General features: G+C 37.8%; 1 protein-coding gene across 1 annotated transcript in view; it reads left to right on the forward strand.

The window, feature by feature from the left end:
• The window catches only part of akap13.S (A-kinase anchoring protein 13 S homeolog), a 66,879-nt gene that overhangs the window by 12,387 nt on the left and 36,053 nt on the right, over positions 1 to 18,439 (forward strand). The window contains 1 exon segment of the mRNA NM_001091192.1: positions 10,040 to 10,080. The gene's annotated coding sequence lies outside the window, so the exon portion shown is untranslated.

The raw sequence follows: 18,439 nt of genomic DNA on the forward strand, positions 1-18,439 counted from the left end.
CACCATTATGCGATGGTCTGTGTGCTGCCTCAGAGATCACCTGACCAGAAATACTATAACTGTAACAGGAAGAAGTGTCTTGTTAATTGGCTCATGTGACCTAACATGTTTGGTATGTTTGTGTGCACCGTGAATCTTAGGATCCCAGGGGGCGGCCCTTATTTTTTAAAATGGCAATTTTCTATTTATGATTACCCAATGGCACGTACTACTGAAAAAGCATAGTTTTATGAAAATGGTTTATTTTCATGAAGCAGGGTTTTACATATGAGCTCTTTTATGCAATATCTTTTTATGGAGACCCACATTGTTTTGGGGGTATAATTTTCCTTTTATGACTTTGAAGTTTTCATACGGCAAAACTTTGTTTTAGGATTAACTATTAATGGTTTGAATTCTGTGGGAAAGTTGCAGCATGAACTTCAGCCTTCTATTTGCTGTGTTGGTTGCGATGCTAAACTGTCACCTTTTGTGTCTTGTGGGCAGAATATCTGTTCTGGTCTTGAAAGCAATGACCTTTAAATAGTACAGAATAATTAATCCAAGTGTGTGTCCTAGTGTGGTTCTGCTCTTCTTGGGAGTGTGTGAGGCCCAGTAGGATTGTTATAGGCTGGCTTTGTGGCTCTTCCAGTGCCTTAACACATTCTTTACTGCAGTGTCGGGAAACTTTTTTTTTTTCTTTTGCTAAATGTAGATATTATTCTGCAAAGCAGTTCTCTTATATTTTCATGGGTACATACTGACTGTGTTTGGAAATAAAATGAATCTCAAATATAATAAAATTATTTTATTTAACCATTTGCATAAATCTTCAGTAACTCTTTCTTTTGAGCTGGTAATACAGACCTTTCTGAGAATGTGGCCGCTCACATTTGATCTGACCAAACAAACTGTTTCAGAGGTGTATGGTGCTGAACTAGGCACTCTCTCCCAGTCCCTATACAGTAAGAGGGTGATTTACCAAGGTTCGAACTTGAATTTTTGCTGCAGTTCACATTTTTTTTTTTTGCACAAAAACTCACAAATTCAAATTATATTTTCAAAAACTTGAATGTCTGGTATTTAATAAGCAAAAAGAATTGAAAAACTTGAATGTAAAAATAAATCGGCATCTAAAAGCTGGCGAGTTCATCTAAAAGTGAATGGGAGTTGTCCTAGGCAAAAATCAAGTCATTTTTTTTTTTCTTTCGAATATGTAAACTCATAAATTTTAAACCTATAAACTCAAAAAATTTGAGGCATTTCAGTTTTTTTTAAGATTCTTTCCAAGAAAGTTAGTTAGTTTTAATACACACGTGTAGAGTTGAATCGTACAATTCAGCACGAACAATGGCACGAACAAAGGCACCCGATCGAAATTTTCCATCCAGCCTGATCAATGAGATGAACGATATCTAAGTCTTCTGCTGATATCGGTCGGCTCTTTTCCCACCAAACATGCAAAAAATATTGTACGAAAATTTGCTTTGTATGATATTATCTATGCGTCTATGGCCATCTTAAGACCTAGCTTTTCATGCATTTTCCTTGAAAGATTGAGAACTTGCTTACTAAGTGCGATAAACTTTCCTTCTTTGAATATATCCCATATTGTTTACTTTTAGTTGAAGAAAACCTGAAACTTTGCTGCAGACGTCCCTTGAGTTAACTGTTACAATTGATGTTTTAGTTCCTATTCATCTAAAGCTAATGTAAAATGTATCAACTTAATCGAGCACATTGTAACGGTTAAGAGAACCTGCGCCTGCCTGCCTGACTGCATTGGTAGACTAAAACTCCAGTGGGAGAAAAAGTAATAGTTACCCGCCAGAAATATAATCTAGAAAGAAATTAAAAAGAGCCTATTGCTGGTATAACAATGTGAAAACAATTGAACTGGAAAAAATGTGTTAAAGGTGAAGTACCCCTTCAAAAAGTCAGCTTTGGTTGCCTTTCTGTGACTGTGTACATACTTTAGGGTTAGGGAAATTCTGTGCTGTCATGACAGTTAAGATCAATAAGTGACTGCCTGTCTTGTGAGTAGGGTTGCCACCTGGCCGGTACAGATGATGGTTGATCCCAATGTTATTAATATGAAAAAAAGATAAATATATAGGAAGGCCGATATTTTTATTCCAGAAGAGGTGGCAACCATACTTGTGAGCCTATAATATACATAGCAGTCAGAGCACATTGAGCTCACAAATGCGCACCTATGTCTTCATACTGGATCCTTAGTCATTAACATGTCATTCCTTTTATCCTTTTGTATCATTTGAAATTATTATTTTATTAATGATATGAAAATAAACTGATCTAAAAAGGATAAAAGTGGCATTCCAGTGTGGCATGTAAATTAACCTAAACAACCAGGTAAGGCCCATGTCTGTTGACTTTGGATAGCTTAGCCACTATCTTTTTAGAGATTAATATCCGTTTTGAAGTTTTTTTCTAACAAATAGTTCACTGCACAGGTAAAATCATTCTAAAACGTCTGCATTGTGCCTTTACTTTGTGCACTCATGCCTGTTTGTGAGTAGTCACACCCTTTATCATGCCTTGTATGCTTGAAGGGAGTACCAATACTTACTTTTATTACCTTAGTACATTGCTGGCATATCGTTTAGCTCAAGTATTAGTTGTGTATCAGGTGTGCAAATGATATTCTCAGAGGCCGGTTGCTCCATGTTATTGTATATTTGATCTGCTATTATTATGCGCATGTGTTTTTGGCAGAGCTCTAAAATGATGGTGACACGGCATATACGTGGCATGTCCACTGTTTGGCTGTCTAGAAGATTGTTCTACTTCAACTCCCAGTACCTCTGGACTGTGGCAGACTGCTCTTCTTTGCCAGTACATTTAGCACATGAATGCAACAAATATATTTGAGGAAACCTTTAAGGTTCACTGGATGAGTTATTTCCAGAGGATTATGTTGCCCTACAGTTAACTCTTTATTTCTTTTCAGTTTATAAAAAAATTGTGGTGACTATCAGCTAAGTTTTCAGTTGCTTGGGGCTGTTTTAGGTGCTTTAAGACCCTGCATTTAAGTTGATTTTCTGCTTCCCATAGTCCGCAACCTTATGCCTCATAATCCACAAATATCCTGTAGCCTTTACTTAAAGGAGAAGGAAAGGTTAAAACTAAGTGAACTTTATCAGAAAGGTCTATATAAATATACCAGTATACCCTCAAAGTAATGCTGCTCTGAGTCCTCTGTCAAAAGAAACACTGCATTTCTTTCCTTCTATTGTGTACACATGGACTTCCTGCCTTCGTCTTAAACCCCCTTGCCTCGGGCGTGAGCATGCTCAGTTTGCTCCTCTCCCCCCCCCTTCTCTGCTGTAATCCGAGTCCAGAGCTATACGTGAACAGGGAGAGACTCAGGCAGGAAGTGATGTCACACCAAGCTAATACAGCAGCTTCTATCCTAAACAATTATAGCATTCTAGCTTGCACTATTGCAGCTAATCTATTGGCAATAAAATGCCTCCGTAGCTTTCCTTCTCCTTTAATGTCTGGGTTCATCAGTAACGCCCCTCCTTTTCTAAGTCCAGGGCAGTGGCAAAATTGTGTATATACAATTACCAAATTGTGTATATTGTATTCCCCAGAAGAAGTACTTGTAAAGTTATGATTGTGTGGGTGTGTATGGAGTGAAAGGGCAGTATAACCATTTCACTTTAAAACGAAGAGATGCATTGAATCGATAGTTTAAAATTCAGCCAAACACCAAATCCTCTGCAAAACATTCACCAGATCTGTAAATACAAATTTGAATAAAATCCAAAGCATGTATAATATGAACAAAATTGCCACTAAATCCACATTTTGCAAAACGTTCTGTGGTCCCAGCTGAATTTTTCAGTTTGGTGCATCTCTTCTTTAAAAAGTGTTTAAATTGTTCCCTTTCTGGAAAAATGCGTCCCCATTTAATGGCTCATGAGCTGATACTTTGTGAAGGAGTGTCTGACTGAGATTTGTGCTTTGCAGGAAACAACATGTTGCACTTGACAGATATATAGGTGTGGTGCCATCAGAATTAACACCTTAAATCCAAATAAGAACAGGATAAATACCATGTGACATGGAACCACTGCTCTTAAAGTTCCACACCAGCTGGTTTGTATACAGCTGAATATTTTTTTAAATAAGTATATCATTTAAAGAGTGAACAACCCAAAGAAACTGCACATTGATCAAACTTTATAATTTACTTTTTTTTAAGTAAAAGAAATCTAGAGACTTAACTAAATCAATGTGTGCACCTGGTTTTTATGTAAAACACAACCTTCTTTGTTTATTTTTGGGCTGCCTTAAGGTGGCCATATACAGGCAGATTTAATTGTATTGGGCCCACTGACAGGCCTACTGGACCAATAGCTGGCCATGAACTGCATTAACATGCAGATCTTCATGTTGCGAAAATCAAACGTGTCTAATCAATATCTGGCTTGCATAGGGGCAGTTATAATGCAATTTTTGCCCCCAGAGCTAAACAATCGGATCAGCACCTTCTCAAGGTGAAAAGATCGGTGAAAGATCCCCCATTTAGCAACCGTTCCTGTGGATTTTTTAATGTATGGCTTACATTTCTGTTAAAATGTTTTCTATCTGTTTAGATACATTGACAGCTTTACTAAGCTGGGGAATGTGGCAATTATTTGTTATACCAGCAGTGTTATTGCTTTTATAGCTGCCTTAAGATCTAGGTGCACTGATATTATAGAGAAGCAAATCCTATTCATCTAGGCTTGTAGTTAAAGGCGGAGTAAACCCTAAAAATTAATATGGCTAAAAATGTCATATTTGATATCCTGAACTTATTGCACCAGCCTAAAGTTTCAGCTTGTCAATAGCAGCAGTGATCCAGGACTTCGAGCTTGACACAGGGGGTCACCAATTAGCTATCAGAAAATGAGGTTGTTTTGTTATAAATGCTGCAAGGCCATTTATTTTCTATTCTATGTTTACTGTATATTGTGAGTGGGTCCCTAAGCTCAGTAAGTGACAGCAGCACAGAGCATGTGCAGGGAATCGACAGAAAAGAATATGGGGAGCTACTGGGGCATCTTTGGAGACACAAATCTTTACTGCTAAAGGGCTGTGGTTCCCTTGGGCTGGTACAGAATCATAAAACATAATGTAAAACATTTCTAGCTACTTCTTTAGTTAAAGGGATACCGTCATGTGAAAACATGTTTATAGTGCTGCCTCCAGTCATGTGACTTGTGCTCTGATAAACTTCAATCACTCTTTACTGCTGTACTGCAAGTTGGAGTGATATCACACCCTCCTTCCCCCCCCCCCTAGCAGCCTAACAACAGAAAAATGGGAAGGTAATGAGATAGCAGCTCCGTAAAGCTGGCCATAGAAGTGGAGATTTTTAAAAGATCAGATCCTCATCGTGAAACCACGATTTTCTCGTAACGATCGTACGAATTTACCATCAACTAAAGAGACCAATTTGCCAGGAAAACAAAGGGGAGCTGCCTGCTTGGCCCTGCAAACATAGATAGATTGTACTGGGGCCGACCTGGCCGATCAATTTCCTGACAGATGTCGGCCGAAAAATCGTAAGATGTACGATTGTTCGAATCCCACTAACCGCACGATATTTTCGAAGGATTGGTCGGTCTTCCCTAAAATCGGTCGTTCGGCAAGAAGAATTGTTGTGTCTATGGAGAGCTTTACACAAGATAACTGCTCCCTGGAAGATCTAAGAACAGAACTCAATAGTAATAGCCAAGTCCCACTGAGACTGATTCAGTTACATTACGTAGGAGAAATAACAGCCTGCCAGAAAGTAATTCCATCCTATAGTGCAGGCACAAGTCACATGACTGGGGCAGCTGGGAAACTGACAAAATGTCTAGCCCCATGTCAGATTTCAAAATTGAATATAAAAAAATCTGTTTGCTCTTTTTTAGAACAGGATTTCAGTGCAGAAATCTGTTGGAGCAGCACTATTAACTGATGTGTTTTGGGGAAAAAAACATGTTTTTCCATGACAGTATCCCTTTAAACTTTAGTTCTACTTTAAGGGCTCCTGGCTTAATGGCTGTTTATCAACCAGGAATGCCTGCACTCTCTAAAAGTGACCATAAACTTCAGAGTGCAAAGATATTTTTCAGTCATCAGAATCCGTTACATGTATGTAAGAGGCAACTGTATTCTAGTATCCAGCAATTTCAGGTTGTTATAAGGCAATCCTAGTGTGTGTGCATACACCTCTGTTTTTAAAACGAATGTTGAAGCATATGGAATCCATGCATCTAACAACTCTCCTGTCAGATTTATCCACAGTTTTGCAGTTCTGAACTGGTTGGTAGTACAGGTATTGGGACCCTTTATCCAGGATGCTTGGGTCCTGGGTTTTTTCCAGATATTGGATCTTTCCGTAATTTAGATCTTCCTACCTTAAGTCTACTAGAAAATAATGTAAACATTAAATAAACCCAATAGGCTGGTTTTGCTTCCAATAAGGATTAATTATATCTTAGTTGGGATCAAGTACAAGGGACTGTTTAAATTATTACAGAGAAAAAGGAAATCATTTTTAAAAATGTGGATTATTTTGATAACATGGAGCCTATGGGAGATGGCCATTCCATAATTCGGAGCTTTCTGGATAACGGATTTCCGGATAACGGATCCCATAACTTTGTTAAAGGGGTTATTCATTTTCATGTTATCTTTTAGTATATTATAGAATGGCATATGCATCACAACTTTTCAGTTGGTCCTTATTTATTTTTTGAATATTGCCTTCCTCTTCGACTCTCTTTCCAGTTTTAAAATGGAGGTCACTGTCCCCAGAAGGCAAGAAACTATTCCTATGTGAGGCTTCTATTATTTTTTTTTGTCAGATAGCTGACAAAATTCCAAACTGGAGAGCTACTGAACAAACCGTTAATAATTAAAAAAACTGCATATAATTCAAAATTATTACCACAAACGCTATGGGAAATGTTCTTTCCGTAACTCAGAGCTTACTGGATAACAGATTTTCAAATAATGCAGGCCTAGACTGGACTTGGACATAGGCCCTGGCATTTCAAGTAGACAAAGGCTAAACAGTCCCTTAAAGAGTAACTGTTTATGGCATTTTACAGCAGCCCCTCCACCATTTGCCACAATCCTCAGATTGCCAGTCTGGACCTGATCCCATACTTGTACAGGTATGGAACCAGTTATCCAGAATGCTCGGGACCTGAGGTTTTCCGGATAACAAATCTTTCCATAATTTGGATCTTAAAACCTAAAGTCTACTAGAACTCATCGGCAGGTCTATCAAAGCAACGCGGAAGCACGGATGCGGGCGTGTTAAGTGAAGGGTCAGGTGCGGGTGGGGGAAATCCTGACCTGCACATCACTAAACGCTGCTGTTTTATTATTACAGAGCAAAAGGAAAATCACTTTTGAAAATTTAGATTATTTGGATAAAATGGAGTCTATGGGAGACCGCCTTTCTGTAATTCTGAGCTTTCTGGATAACGGATCCCATACCTGTACCTTTAACATATGGTATTTTTTTTTTGTTGAATGACTGCAGTAAACTTTGCATGACTGCAGCTGTGGTTGCTCTTGGTAAATACCCCAATAAATTTACTGAACGTGAATTGTACACTTTAATATCAGATCACCTCATTTATAAAGTGTGAATTTTTCAAGGTTCAAAATAAATGCCTGGACTCCATGTTTAAACCATTTCTTCCATGTTTAAATCTGCATTTACATTGAAGTAGTTACACAACGATGTAAGTGCAATTCCAACAGCTAGAACATTTCAAAGGGGTGTTCTGGAACAGAGGCCTTTGTGTTATTAAGAGATTTCACAAGATTACTCTCCTGCATTTTTTTTACCTATGGCTTGAGGTTAATTAAAATACTTGTGCTAAGCGGTAGGTTGGGACCACTAGACATTCTTTTTTTTGTACACATTTTAGAAGTGCTTGTGCTTTCTGTTCTTAAGTTCAGTCTGGAGTGCAGCGGATATGAGCGCATGTTTACCTGACAGTAGCATTAGAAGTAAAGCATGAGTAAGTATTGCAGTTAATTGTTATATATAGAGTGATTAATAATGTATTCATGGAAGTTGATTTATGATGCAGTACATTAATTAATCAGACCCATGTTTAAGGGTAAGGCCACACGAGGAGATTCGGGGAGGTTTTGTTGCCTGGCGACTAATTGCCACGTCTTTTGCGCGACTATCTCCCCGAACTGCCTCACTGTTTTTCCCCATAGGCTACAGCGCAAAGTCGCCTGCGCTAATGCACACGCGGCAATGCGTTTTCAATAGTTGCCTTAAGTTGCCTTGTGAGGTATGTAATATATAGTGAATAAAGTACCCCCTTTTGTAAAATATAAGGATATTATAAGTTACAGAGGAGTTTCAGGACCATATAAAAACATGAGGCCAAAGGCCGAGTGTTTTTATACAGGTCATGGAACCTTTTTTTTACATCTATTATAATATTGTCTTTGCATGCTATCTATAATTTTGCCATAAAAGTAATTACAGATGCTTTTACATTCCCCATCTAATCCCCCGTGTTCCTCTATGAGGAGGCCATATTTGAGCTTCAGTGGTCTGTTGGCATTTAAAACTCTGACCAATTAAGAAGGGACAGTCAGGTTTAGGAACATCAAGTAATAATTTACTTAAAAACGCAGCTCAATCAGTAAAAAAAGATCAACATGAGCTATAGGTAACTTTTGATGTACATTAATATTTTGAATAATAATTTTTTAGTGTCTGTATCACTTTAAGGCGAAGGTCCAAATTATGGATAGATCAGTTATCTGGAAAACCCAAGGTCCTTAGCATTCTGAATAACAGGTACCATTATTTTGAAATGCAATTGAAATTCTTCTTGAAGACTTCTTAACTGAAAATTCACTTGAAAAAAAATATTGGTTTTTTTTTTGTGTTGATTCAGAGTATACTATTCATTTAGAAAACCAGAGTACTCTGTTTCCTGTTTGGGAAGGGTGGGTCCTTGCTGTAGTATTCTGCAGACTCTGATTTTTAACAGATACCAACACCGCTAACCTGATACCATTATAGTTCAGGATATGTTAGATGTTTCCATTGCATCTCAGTCTGTTTAGAGAAGTCTGCTTTGCTGAAAGAAAAACTTGGTATTGCCTTTAACTTTGGGGCCCTTGTTTATCAAAATCCAGATTTTACAGATTAGTTTAATAAAAAAAAGTCAGACCAAACTAAAATCAACAATTGGACCTTATTTAAAAAGCAAACAAACACCGAAAAAATCGATCAAAAATCTGTGGTTTGTTTCCGAAATTTTTGGATTCTTTGCAGGAATTTCAGCGCAGAACATAGAAAACTTCCAATTAGCATAGGGACCTCTCTCTCCTATTGACTTATATACAACCTTGGTAGGTCTGAGATGCCGTATTTTATAATTCTGACTATAACCATCCCTCAGGTTATAATAAATTTTATATATTATAATAATGTGAGGTTTTTTTTCCACTAAAAATTCGGATATTCTAGTAAAAAAATAACTTGAGTTTTTCAATTTGGACTTTAATAAAGAACCCCCTAAGTTATGTGTTTCCTATGATGATGCTGTAAACAATGTAATTGGAGTTTAGTTTTTACAATTTTGGTAATTCAGAAGTGTAACTAAAAAAGCCACCACAATTGTGTTGGGTGATTTTACTGTTCTGTTATAAACACACATAAAAGACATCCTCTAACTGTTAAAAGACAAGATACTGATCTTGTATTTAACATTTGTCAGCTCAGCAATCTGCTAGAGATCCAGTTTGCATTGAAATGCTTACAAGGCAACAGTCACATTTTAGGGTAACTATTTCTAAGTGGAATTTTAATAATGATGCGTGTAATAATAAATAGATGAACTGCTCCTTTTTTAAACCGCTGTAAAAAAAAATGAGGTTAGGCATTACTGTTTTGTCTGTCGTTTACAGCAGTAAAGCAAGTGTTTTGACCTTTGTAATTCATATAAAGCCTTTGATTTCACAATTACCTCATGCTTCCATTTCTTTTGTGTGTTTGCATTAGGTGTTGGTATATAAATGAACATTTCTTCAGCATCAAGGAAGGTATGTTTCATTTTCATTTTTTTTATTGTCTACCCCCACAAACATCAAAAAGAATGTATTCAAGAAATTGTAGGTAAAAAGATATCCCGTAGTGGGTATGCTTTGCTTGTTGGGACAAAACGTCAAACCAGGTGCACCAAGGTTGCTAAAACCTTATCTATCCAGACAAATTTAATAAATGAGGAAGGAGATAAATCAGAGTCTCTACTGGTTCAGCAGTGGCACCTTTAGAAAAAAAGAAACCTGCAGTTTTCACATAGCTGACATTTGAGTTTCAGCAAGGAAGCTGTTATTCAGCATAACCCACATTGAGTTCTGTTGGATATCTATCAAACACAGGAGGTTCCTTGGCTATGAATCAATATGTTTGGTGAAGATAAATGAATTAATAGCCATTTCTTTGGCATGAACGTTTAGTACAATACTTAGCAACATACTGTATATACTGTACATCCAATTCTGTCTTCATTACATATGTATCCAATTCTGCCTTCCTCACTGTGAGCAATCAACAGCTCTAGATTTACATTATCTTGCTAGCTACAAATTTTATTAGAAAACAAAAATGTATGGGGTAAAATTTAGAAATATCTTTAAGTAACCCCCCCCCCCCAACCATTGGGAACAGAATAGCATTTTTGACATTCATATTTTCAATGCAAGAGCAACCTTAAGCACAACAAAGCAACTAAAGGCTAAAGTGTGTGGTAGGGCTTTGTGTTTACTGTTATGTTTCCATAGCAGTGACCAAGGACCCTACAGTTTTGTAAAATATAATCATCTCATTTTGAAAGTTAACAACTAATCCTACAGCTTTCATGAATGGAAGAGCAAAACATAAACATTGACAGGCTTGAAGTTAAAACCCCCCCTTAATTTTGACAAGTGACCTCATAAAGTTGGGCTGATATAGACAAGGAGCATAAAAACCTCCTGAACATCCAAAAAAAATTAAAACATATGCATTTTACACAGGCATACCAATTTCTATTGATGGACTCTTTGAGCTGAAGTCTCTCTGATTTCCAGAGAACTTGTGCTCCATTCACTAAGAAAAGCAGAGGGACTTCAAGTCCCACAATCATTGCTTCACAATCGAACACATTGATGTTGAAGATTCATGACCAGGCCCGGATGTGCAGAAAGGCCACAAAGGCCTGGGCCTAGGCCGGCATAAATTTAGGGGTGGCAGTCTTCCCAGCCACACAAGATATTTTCTTGATTCTGGAGCCCTCAGATTAAATCTGTCCCTATTCATGACTCTCTGATGAAAGGAAGGAAAGAAGATTGTTCAAAACTGAACAATAGAAATGTAGCCATAAGCATGTATGGCCACTCATCATGTATCTGTTTATTCAACTCACAGCCCAAATAGTCCTGGACAGGTTGGCTCATGTATCAAGACAAATAACCAACAGCACACAGTGTGAGTTGTAGTTGTGCGAAAATCAATTTATTTTAGGGATGCACCGAATCCGCGATCTTGGATTCGCCAAACCCCCAAATCCTTTGCAAAAGATTCAACCAAATACCTAACCAATCCGAATTCTAATTTGCATATGCAAATCAGGGGTGGGATGGGGAAAACATTTTTATCTTTCTTGTTTTGTGACAGGCAATTTCCCGCCCCCTAATTTGCATATGTAAATTAGGATGTGGTTGGGCCGGGCAGAAGGATTCAGCCGAATCCAAATACTGCTAAAAAAGGCCGAATCCCAAACCGAATCATGAATTCGGTGCATCCCTAATTTATTTAGCCCAAAAACATACAAAAAGGGCAACGTTTCGGGTCCTCGCAACCTTTTATCAAAAAAAATATATCTATAGCACCCTACTGTGTATTAAACCAGAGGTGCAACTGGGTATGTGACCACCCCTGGGAAAGTGCAGTTTGAGGCAAGTTTGTCAATTTGCGTCATGAAAGAAACGACAATGGCCAAAATTCTATGAATTAGGAGATTGACGTATACTTATTGTTTTTGCAAACTGTATAGGAGATGATGTGGATGTTAGGGTGACCATTAATGGCCCATAAGGAAATATCAATGGGCATAAGGGGAAAAAAAATGTGCCCCTTTCAGTGCATATTTTTACATAATCGCTTTTTAAAAATCCATTGCTGTGTTAGTGTACGTAGATGGACAGCTAATGTCCTGGGCACACTTCAGTGTGTGAGGTCTGAAGTGTGGCTTTGAGGCTGCTGATAACAACTGTCAATTGCTGAAGTCAGGAAATGCTAGTACCTAAATAAGCCAGCAACAAGGAACTGAACCTCTCACAAGAACTCTCTGTGTACATGGTTTTTATGTGAGAACTTTAGATACATGAGTTTCCCTTTGAGGCATATATTCATTTTGTTATTCTTGCTCTGTTTGTGTGTGTTTTATTTTATTTATTCTTAGTTACCCTGCTTCCTTGTGTAAAAATTTTTGCAAATTCCAGGATGTTTAAAAGGGGTGTGGTCTAATTGTTCAGTTTTCTGTTGCCCCAAGATTTCTGTGCAAACTACATAAGTCTGGAGATTAATTTATTTTATATTACCTTAGCTTGTTCTATGTATTTTGCAAGCATTCTTTTTTGCTGTAGCTCATTAAATACTGGGATTTTCAATGCATATTAATTTTAAAGTTGTACTGGGAACAATCCTATTTCTTTAGTGGGGTAGAGACATAAATTAATATTTGAGAAAATCCAGGCCTGGGAAATCAGGCTTGAGATGAATGTTTTTATTAACACTACTGGTTGTTCCAAATGTTGTCCAGACTGTAACTGCCTTACTGTGCGGATGCAGTTTGTGCCAGAAAATGAACAATGAAATAGACGGAGATGGCATTGGCTCATACAATTTAAATACTTTGTGTGCTACAATAATACATAAAAACAATGTGTCCATAATATATTGCTCAAATCTACTTGAAGACATGTTACAAGTGTATCAAATATAAAAGTTACTCATAAAACACTTCTGTGTGTGCATTAAACCTTAATTAGCCTGTTAACTGAAACACAAAATAAAATCAACTGCACTTTCTATATATACAGTGAATCCTGAGTTTCCCTATGATGTAGGATGTGTTTACCAGACAGGCCAATTCAACATTATACCTTGCCATATATTTATCAAAGTGTTTTATTCCATAAATTACACCAACGTTTTGGCTCCTGCTTGGGGCCTTTCTTCTCCTGCTTCTTTTTTAGGCCCAAGAAATGAGTGGATAAGCATTATGTTTGTAATTTGCATATGGCCTGGTTTAGATTGATATGTGCATTGTGTTTTAATGGGTTCCTTTATGAACACTGGGCAAATCTACACCTACCAGGGGTTAGCTGTTTTTATCCCGCTGCAAGTAGAACAATAAAACAAAAACTTGATTATTGTCCATCAGGTTACTGTCCAGATGCAAATTAGTCCAGGGTTCATAAATGATGTAACTTTGGAGTAACATCCATGGGGCTTTTGGCAAATAGGTACTTGTTTTTTTTTTGTTTTTTTTTTAATCATGCCAAGGTTATCAGGGAGTGAAAAAAGAGAGGGGAAATGCTGTGTAATGAAGTATAAAACATATTTATTATTGCACCCTTGTTCTTGGTATTGCAAAGGAAGAGCAAACTCCAGCTGAACCCATGCTGTCTGGAATTCTCTTGTTTATTTACACTTCGTAGTTTCCTAGGATCACTTGCAAAATATTGTTTTAGCAAAAGGAAACTGCCCAGTTTCCTTCTAGTATACAATGAACATTAGAAAGAGAATGGGAGAGTTGCCTTCTGGCAAGCCAGAGATCTACAGTTGGATCTTATTGTCCTTGCTATTTCCTACTACTCATTTTTTAAATAACTCAACAGTCTTAGGCTTTGTACTGCCAGGATACCGGATATCATCATATTGCACTATTAGAAATATTCAACATCAAATTCCACATACCACATGTCATGATGGTTGGAAACCGATATGTATTCAAAAAAAGATGAATTTCAGATTCACCCAAGAACTACATGTAAAAAGTCTTCCTACCTACCTCTGTCTAAAGCTGGCCGTAGATGTTGAGCTTTTTAAAAGATCAGATCCTGATCGTGAGACCACGATCTTCTCAGAACGATCGTACGAATTTACCATCAACTAAAAAGACCAATTTGCCAGGAAAACAAAAGGGGAGCTGCCTGCTTGGCCCTGCAAACATAGATAGATTGTATTGGGACCGACAAAGATTTTTTGACCTGGCCAATCAATTTCCTGACAGATGTCGGGCGAAAAATCGTAAGCTGTACGATTGTTCGAATCCCACTAACCGCATGATAATTTCGAAGGATCGGTCGGGCTTCCCTAAAATCGGTCGTTCGGCAAGAAGAATCGTCGCATCTATGGGGAGCTTAAGCGTGTACTGTTACCTAATTACCAAGAGTTCTTCTTCTTAATTGAGAATTTATAAGTCATTGTGTGTGTGTAGCCCTAGGGATTATTAACTTGTTGCATAGATTTATGTAATTTGCCTGTCTTTCTTATGTGGTACTAATTAAAAATACATTTTTAATAAAAAGCCTTTATTTAGACTAAATAGATATTTTTTTAATATGGGCTCTTTTATGCTAGATATTTTATTGAAACTGAAGTTACAAGCAGTTTCAAAAGTTGCAGTTCCATTTTTTTCTTTGTCTTAGTGGGTGTAAATATAGTACAGTATGGGACTTGTTATCCAGAATGCATGGAACCAGGGGCTTACAGATCTAAACAGATCTTTCCGTAATTTGGATCTTAATACCTTACCTACTAGAAAATCATTTAAACATTAAATACACCCAATAGTCTGGTTCTGCTTCCAATAAGGATTAATTATCTTAGTTTGGATCAAGTACAATGTACTGTTTTATTATTACAGCGAAAAAGGAAATCGTTTGTAAAAAAAAAAATTGGTTTATTTGGATAAAATGGAGTCTATGGGAGATGTCTTTTCTGTAATTCAGAGCTTTCTGGATAATGGGTTTTTGGGTAACTGATCCCATACCTGTATGCTGATGCCTGCACCCCACATTTGCCATATTTGCATGCAAGTTTTAAAGAAGAACTTAGCAAGTCTGTTGCATGTATGGGTACAACACTCTAAAGCAGGGGTGTCCAACCTTTTGGCTTCCATGGGCCACATTGGAAAAAGAAAAATTGTCTGAGGCCACACATGAAATACACAAACACTTTTTATTTGTAAAAGTAAAGGAAATACACAGAAAAGAACTACAATACCAATTGGATAACCAGATGGAGCTATACACTGGAATATGGGACTCATAGGCGGAGGGTGAATTTTTTGTTTGGGGAGGCTAAAGAGGGACCTAAAGCTAATCTCAGACATTGATCTGTTGGCGTAAAAATTATTGTTCCCCCCAAACCACTTCAAGCAGTGTCTACTAACCTTCAGGAAAACTGTGCAGAAGTGCAGGCGATAGTGCTTTTGGTAGTGGTAGTGCTTTTCTAAAATGCTCAGGATGTAAAAGTACTAACACGGGCACTTCCATGAGATTCCAACTTAGGTTACATAAAAGGGGTTATCCATCTGTCTTTGTTCACAGTTATGCCCTTTAATTCTAATAAAGGGGACATTGTTTTGTGGAGTGTTAAATTGAAATCATTTTTAAATTGAAAATGTGCTGTAGACTGAAATCTGGTTTGTTTGTATGGGTTCTCAGCCTAAATCAAACACTGCAACAATTACTATATTTTTTTTAACCCTAAGGGCTAAAAAAAAGTATAAACTGTTGGCACATTAAAGGGGTTGTTCACCTTTGAGTTAACTGTTAACATGATGTAGAGAGGGATATTCTGAGATGATTTGCAATGGTTTTCATTTTTTATTATTTGTGGTTTTTGAGTTATTTAGCTTTTTATTCAGCAGCTCTCCAGTTTGCAATTTCAGTCATCTGATTACTAGAGTTCAAATTCCCCTAGCAACCATACATTGATTTGAATAAGAGACTGGAATATGAATAGGAGAGGCCTGAATAGAAAGATGAGGTATAAAAAGTAGCAATAATGGTACATTTGTAGCCTTAGAGCATTTGTTGTTAGATGGGGTCAGTGACCCCTGTTTGAAAGCTGGAAAGAGTCAGAAGAAGAACGCAAATAATTAAAAAACTATTAAAAATAAATTTTGAAGTCCAGTTGAAAAGTTGCTTAGAATTAGCTATTCTATAACATACTAAAAGTTAATTGAAAGGCGAACCACCCCTTTAAAGCATTGTGTCCTAGGTAAGTTAGCTTAAATGAATTTTTTTTTTACTGACAGGAAGATAGTGGGTACTGACACCCCAGGAACATTATATGCAGTGAGATGTAATGGACAGTGACACCCCATACATTTATATGCAGTGAGATGCATACAGTGAAAAGCAGTAGGTAGGCACCCAGACATATTATATACAGTGGGTGCTGATGCCCGACATTCAGATCCCCCACACACACACACACATTGTCACGCTACACTGAAACATAGGGTTATAGCCTATCCAGGCAGTTTCATGAGAACTCTGCCTTAACTAACCAAAAAAAACAAAACAATGACTAAAAAAATTGCAAAAACAAAAACCCCCAAAACGCAAAAAAAAATTTTCAGGGGAAAAGAGTTAATTTAGGACTACTGCAAGGGTGGTAGGAATATTACTGATGCTAGGTGACAAAATGTTAAATCCAGCAAGTGAGGCAGCTTTCAGAAGGTAAACAGTATAGTACCTTAGAACCTGTGAGAGTGGGATGAAATGTGCAGCACATGAGCTAGTGGGGTGCTTTGCCAAAGGTTACAGCATACACATCGTTTCTACAGTCCCTTCAATAAGATAAGATCTCTCCAGCCCCACCTACATCTGTAGCCTTAATTGGTACATTTTACTGTCTGTCAAGAGAGCTGTGCTCTGATTGGAGGAGTCATGAGGAGAATGATCCAATCAGAGCACAGCTGGTTGCAGCAGAACCGGGAAGGACTGTAGTAAGCTTTCCACTCCTTTTAAAATAGCAGCGCAGCGCAGGTCAGTAAGGGAGCAAGTTTTTTTAAAATTTTATTAGGGTGCCAGACAGGTTTGGGGAGGCTTAGCCTCCCCAAGCCTTATTGAAAATCCGCCTATGATGGGACTCCTGGATATTAAATAGACTTATTATTATATTATTATGACGTGTCCTCAGGAACTGAGCATTTCAAGCTGGGCCGCAGGTTGGACACCCCCTGCTCTAAAGTACTGAGCCCCAAACTGTAGCTTGCAAGCAACTTGTTGCTCACCAACTCCATGGAAGTTGTTCACAGTGGCCTCAAAGAGGGGATTATTTTTGAATTCCTGATTTGGAAGCAAGTTTTGTTCCATAATACAGATTCATAATAGCCAATCACAGCCTTTATTTGGCACCCCCAGGAACTTTATTCATGCTTATGTTGCTCCCCAACTTTTCTTACATTTCATGGGTAAATAAGGTTGGGGGACCCCTGTTCTAAAGGGATGCCTGAAAGTAATACCTTCTTGAGGCATGTGTAGATTCCAGGGCTCCGGTATGTCCACTCCCACTTTTTCACATTACATGCAATTTCCCAAAGTAGGCTAAACTATTGGTGCCAGTACTTTTGGTGAATAGTATTTAAATGCGTGTAATTTTGAATGCAATTTACACATGTAGGAAATATAGCAGAGCCGGGCAGGTTGCCTAGGTTGCCCCTACCTCTCCCTCATGTGCATGCACCTTTGCATGGTGATATCAAGAGGGGGCGCTTTGTGCCCCCTTTACCTTTGCACTGGACATGTGCCTCTTCTACCTACCCATAGTTCTGGCCCTGATATATAGTAATAATTGCAATATAATGTTTTGGCTCTTGAGTGGAAGAGTACATTTAGGCTTTCTCCTAACATTTCTGCAGAACAAGCAGTCTGCTCAAGCTTTCACAAGCAAACTTCACATGTGAGATTTACCTTTTGAAAAACACTGTAGGGGGCAACAGGGCCCATTAGTAAATGGCCATATACATTTCAATAGAATCTGCCATCACAACATCATCTGGCAGGCCTTTGTTTTTCCTCATAGTTTAGTTCTTCACTCCTTTTACTACAGCTCATTAATACCAAAAAACTGGTGCTCAAAACCAAACTGCATTTTCAATGTAAGGCTGTACCTGGGATCTATTAAGAGGCAAAATTATGTTTTCATAAATTGAGTTGATGCCCGTTTTTTATTCAAGCCGACAATTTGTTTTGGTAGCCTCTGACTGACATTGTCTAGAGCAGGGATCCCCAACCTTTTGAAACCGTGAGCAACATTCAGAAGTAAAAGGAGATGGGGAGCAACACAAGCATGAAAAATGTTCTTGGGGTGCCAAATAAGTACTGCGATTGGCCA

Source organism: Xenopus laevis, chromosome 3S (genome assembly GCF_017654675.1).
Source record: "Xenopus laevis strain J_2021 chromosome 3S, Xenopus_laevis_v10.1, whole genome shotgun sequence".
Classification (NCBI taxonomy): Eukaryota; Metazoa; Chordata; class Amphibia; order Anura; family Pipidae; genus Xenopus; species Xenopus laevis.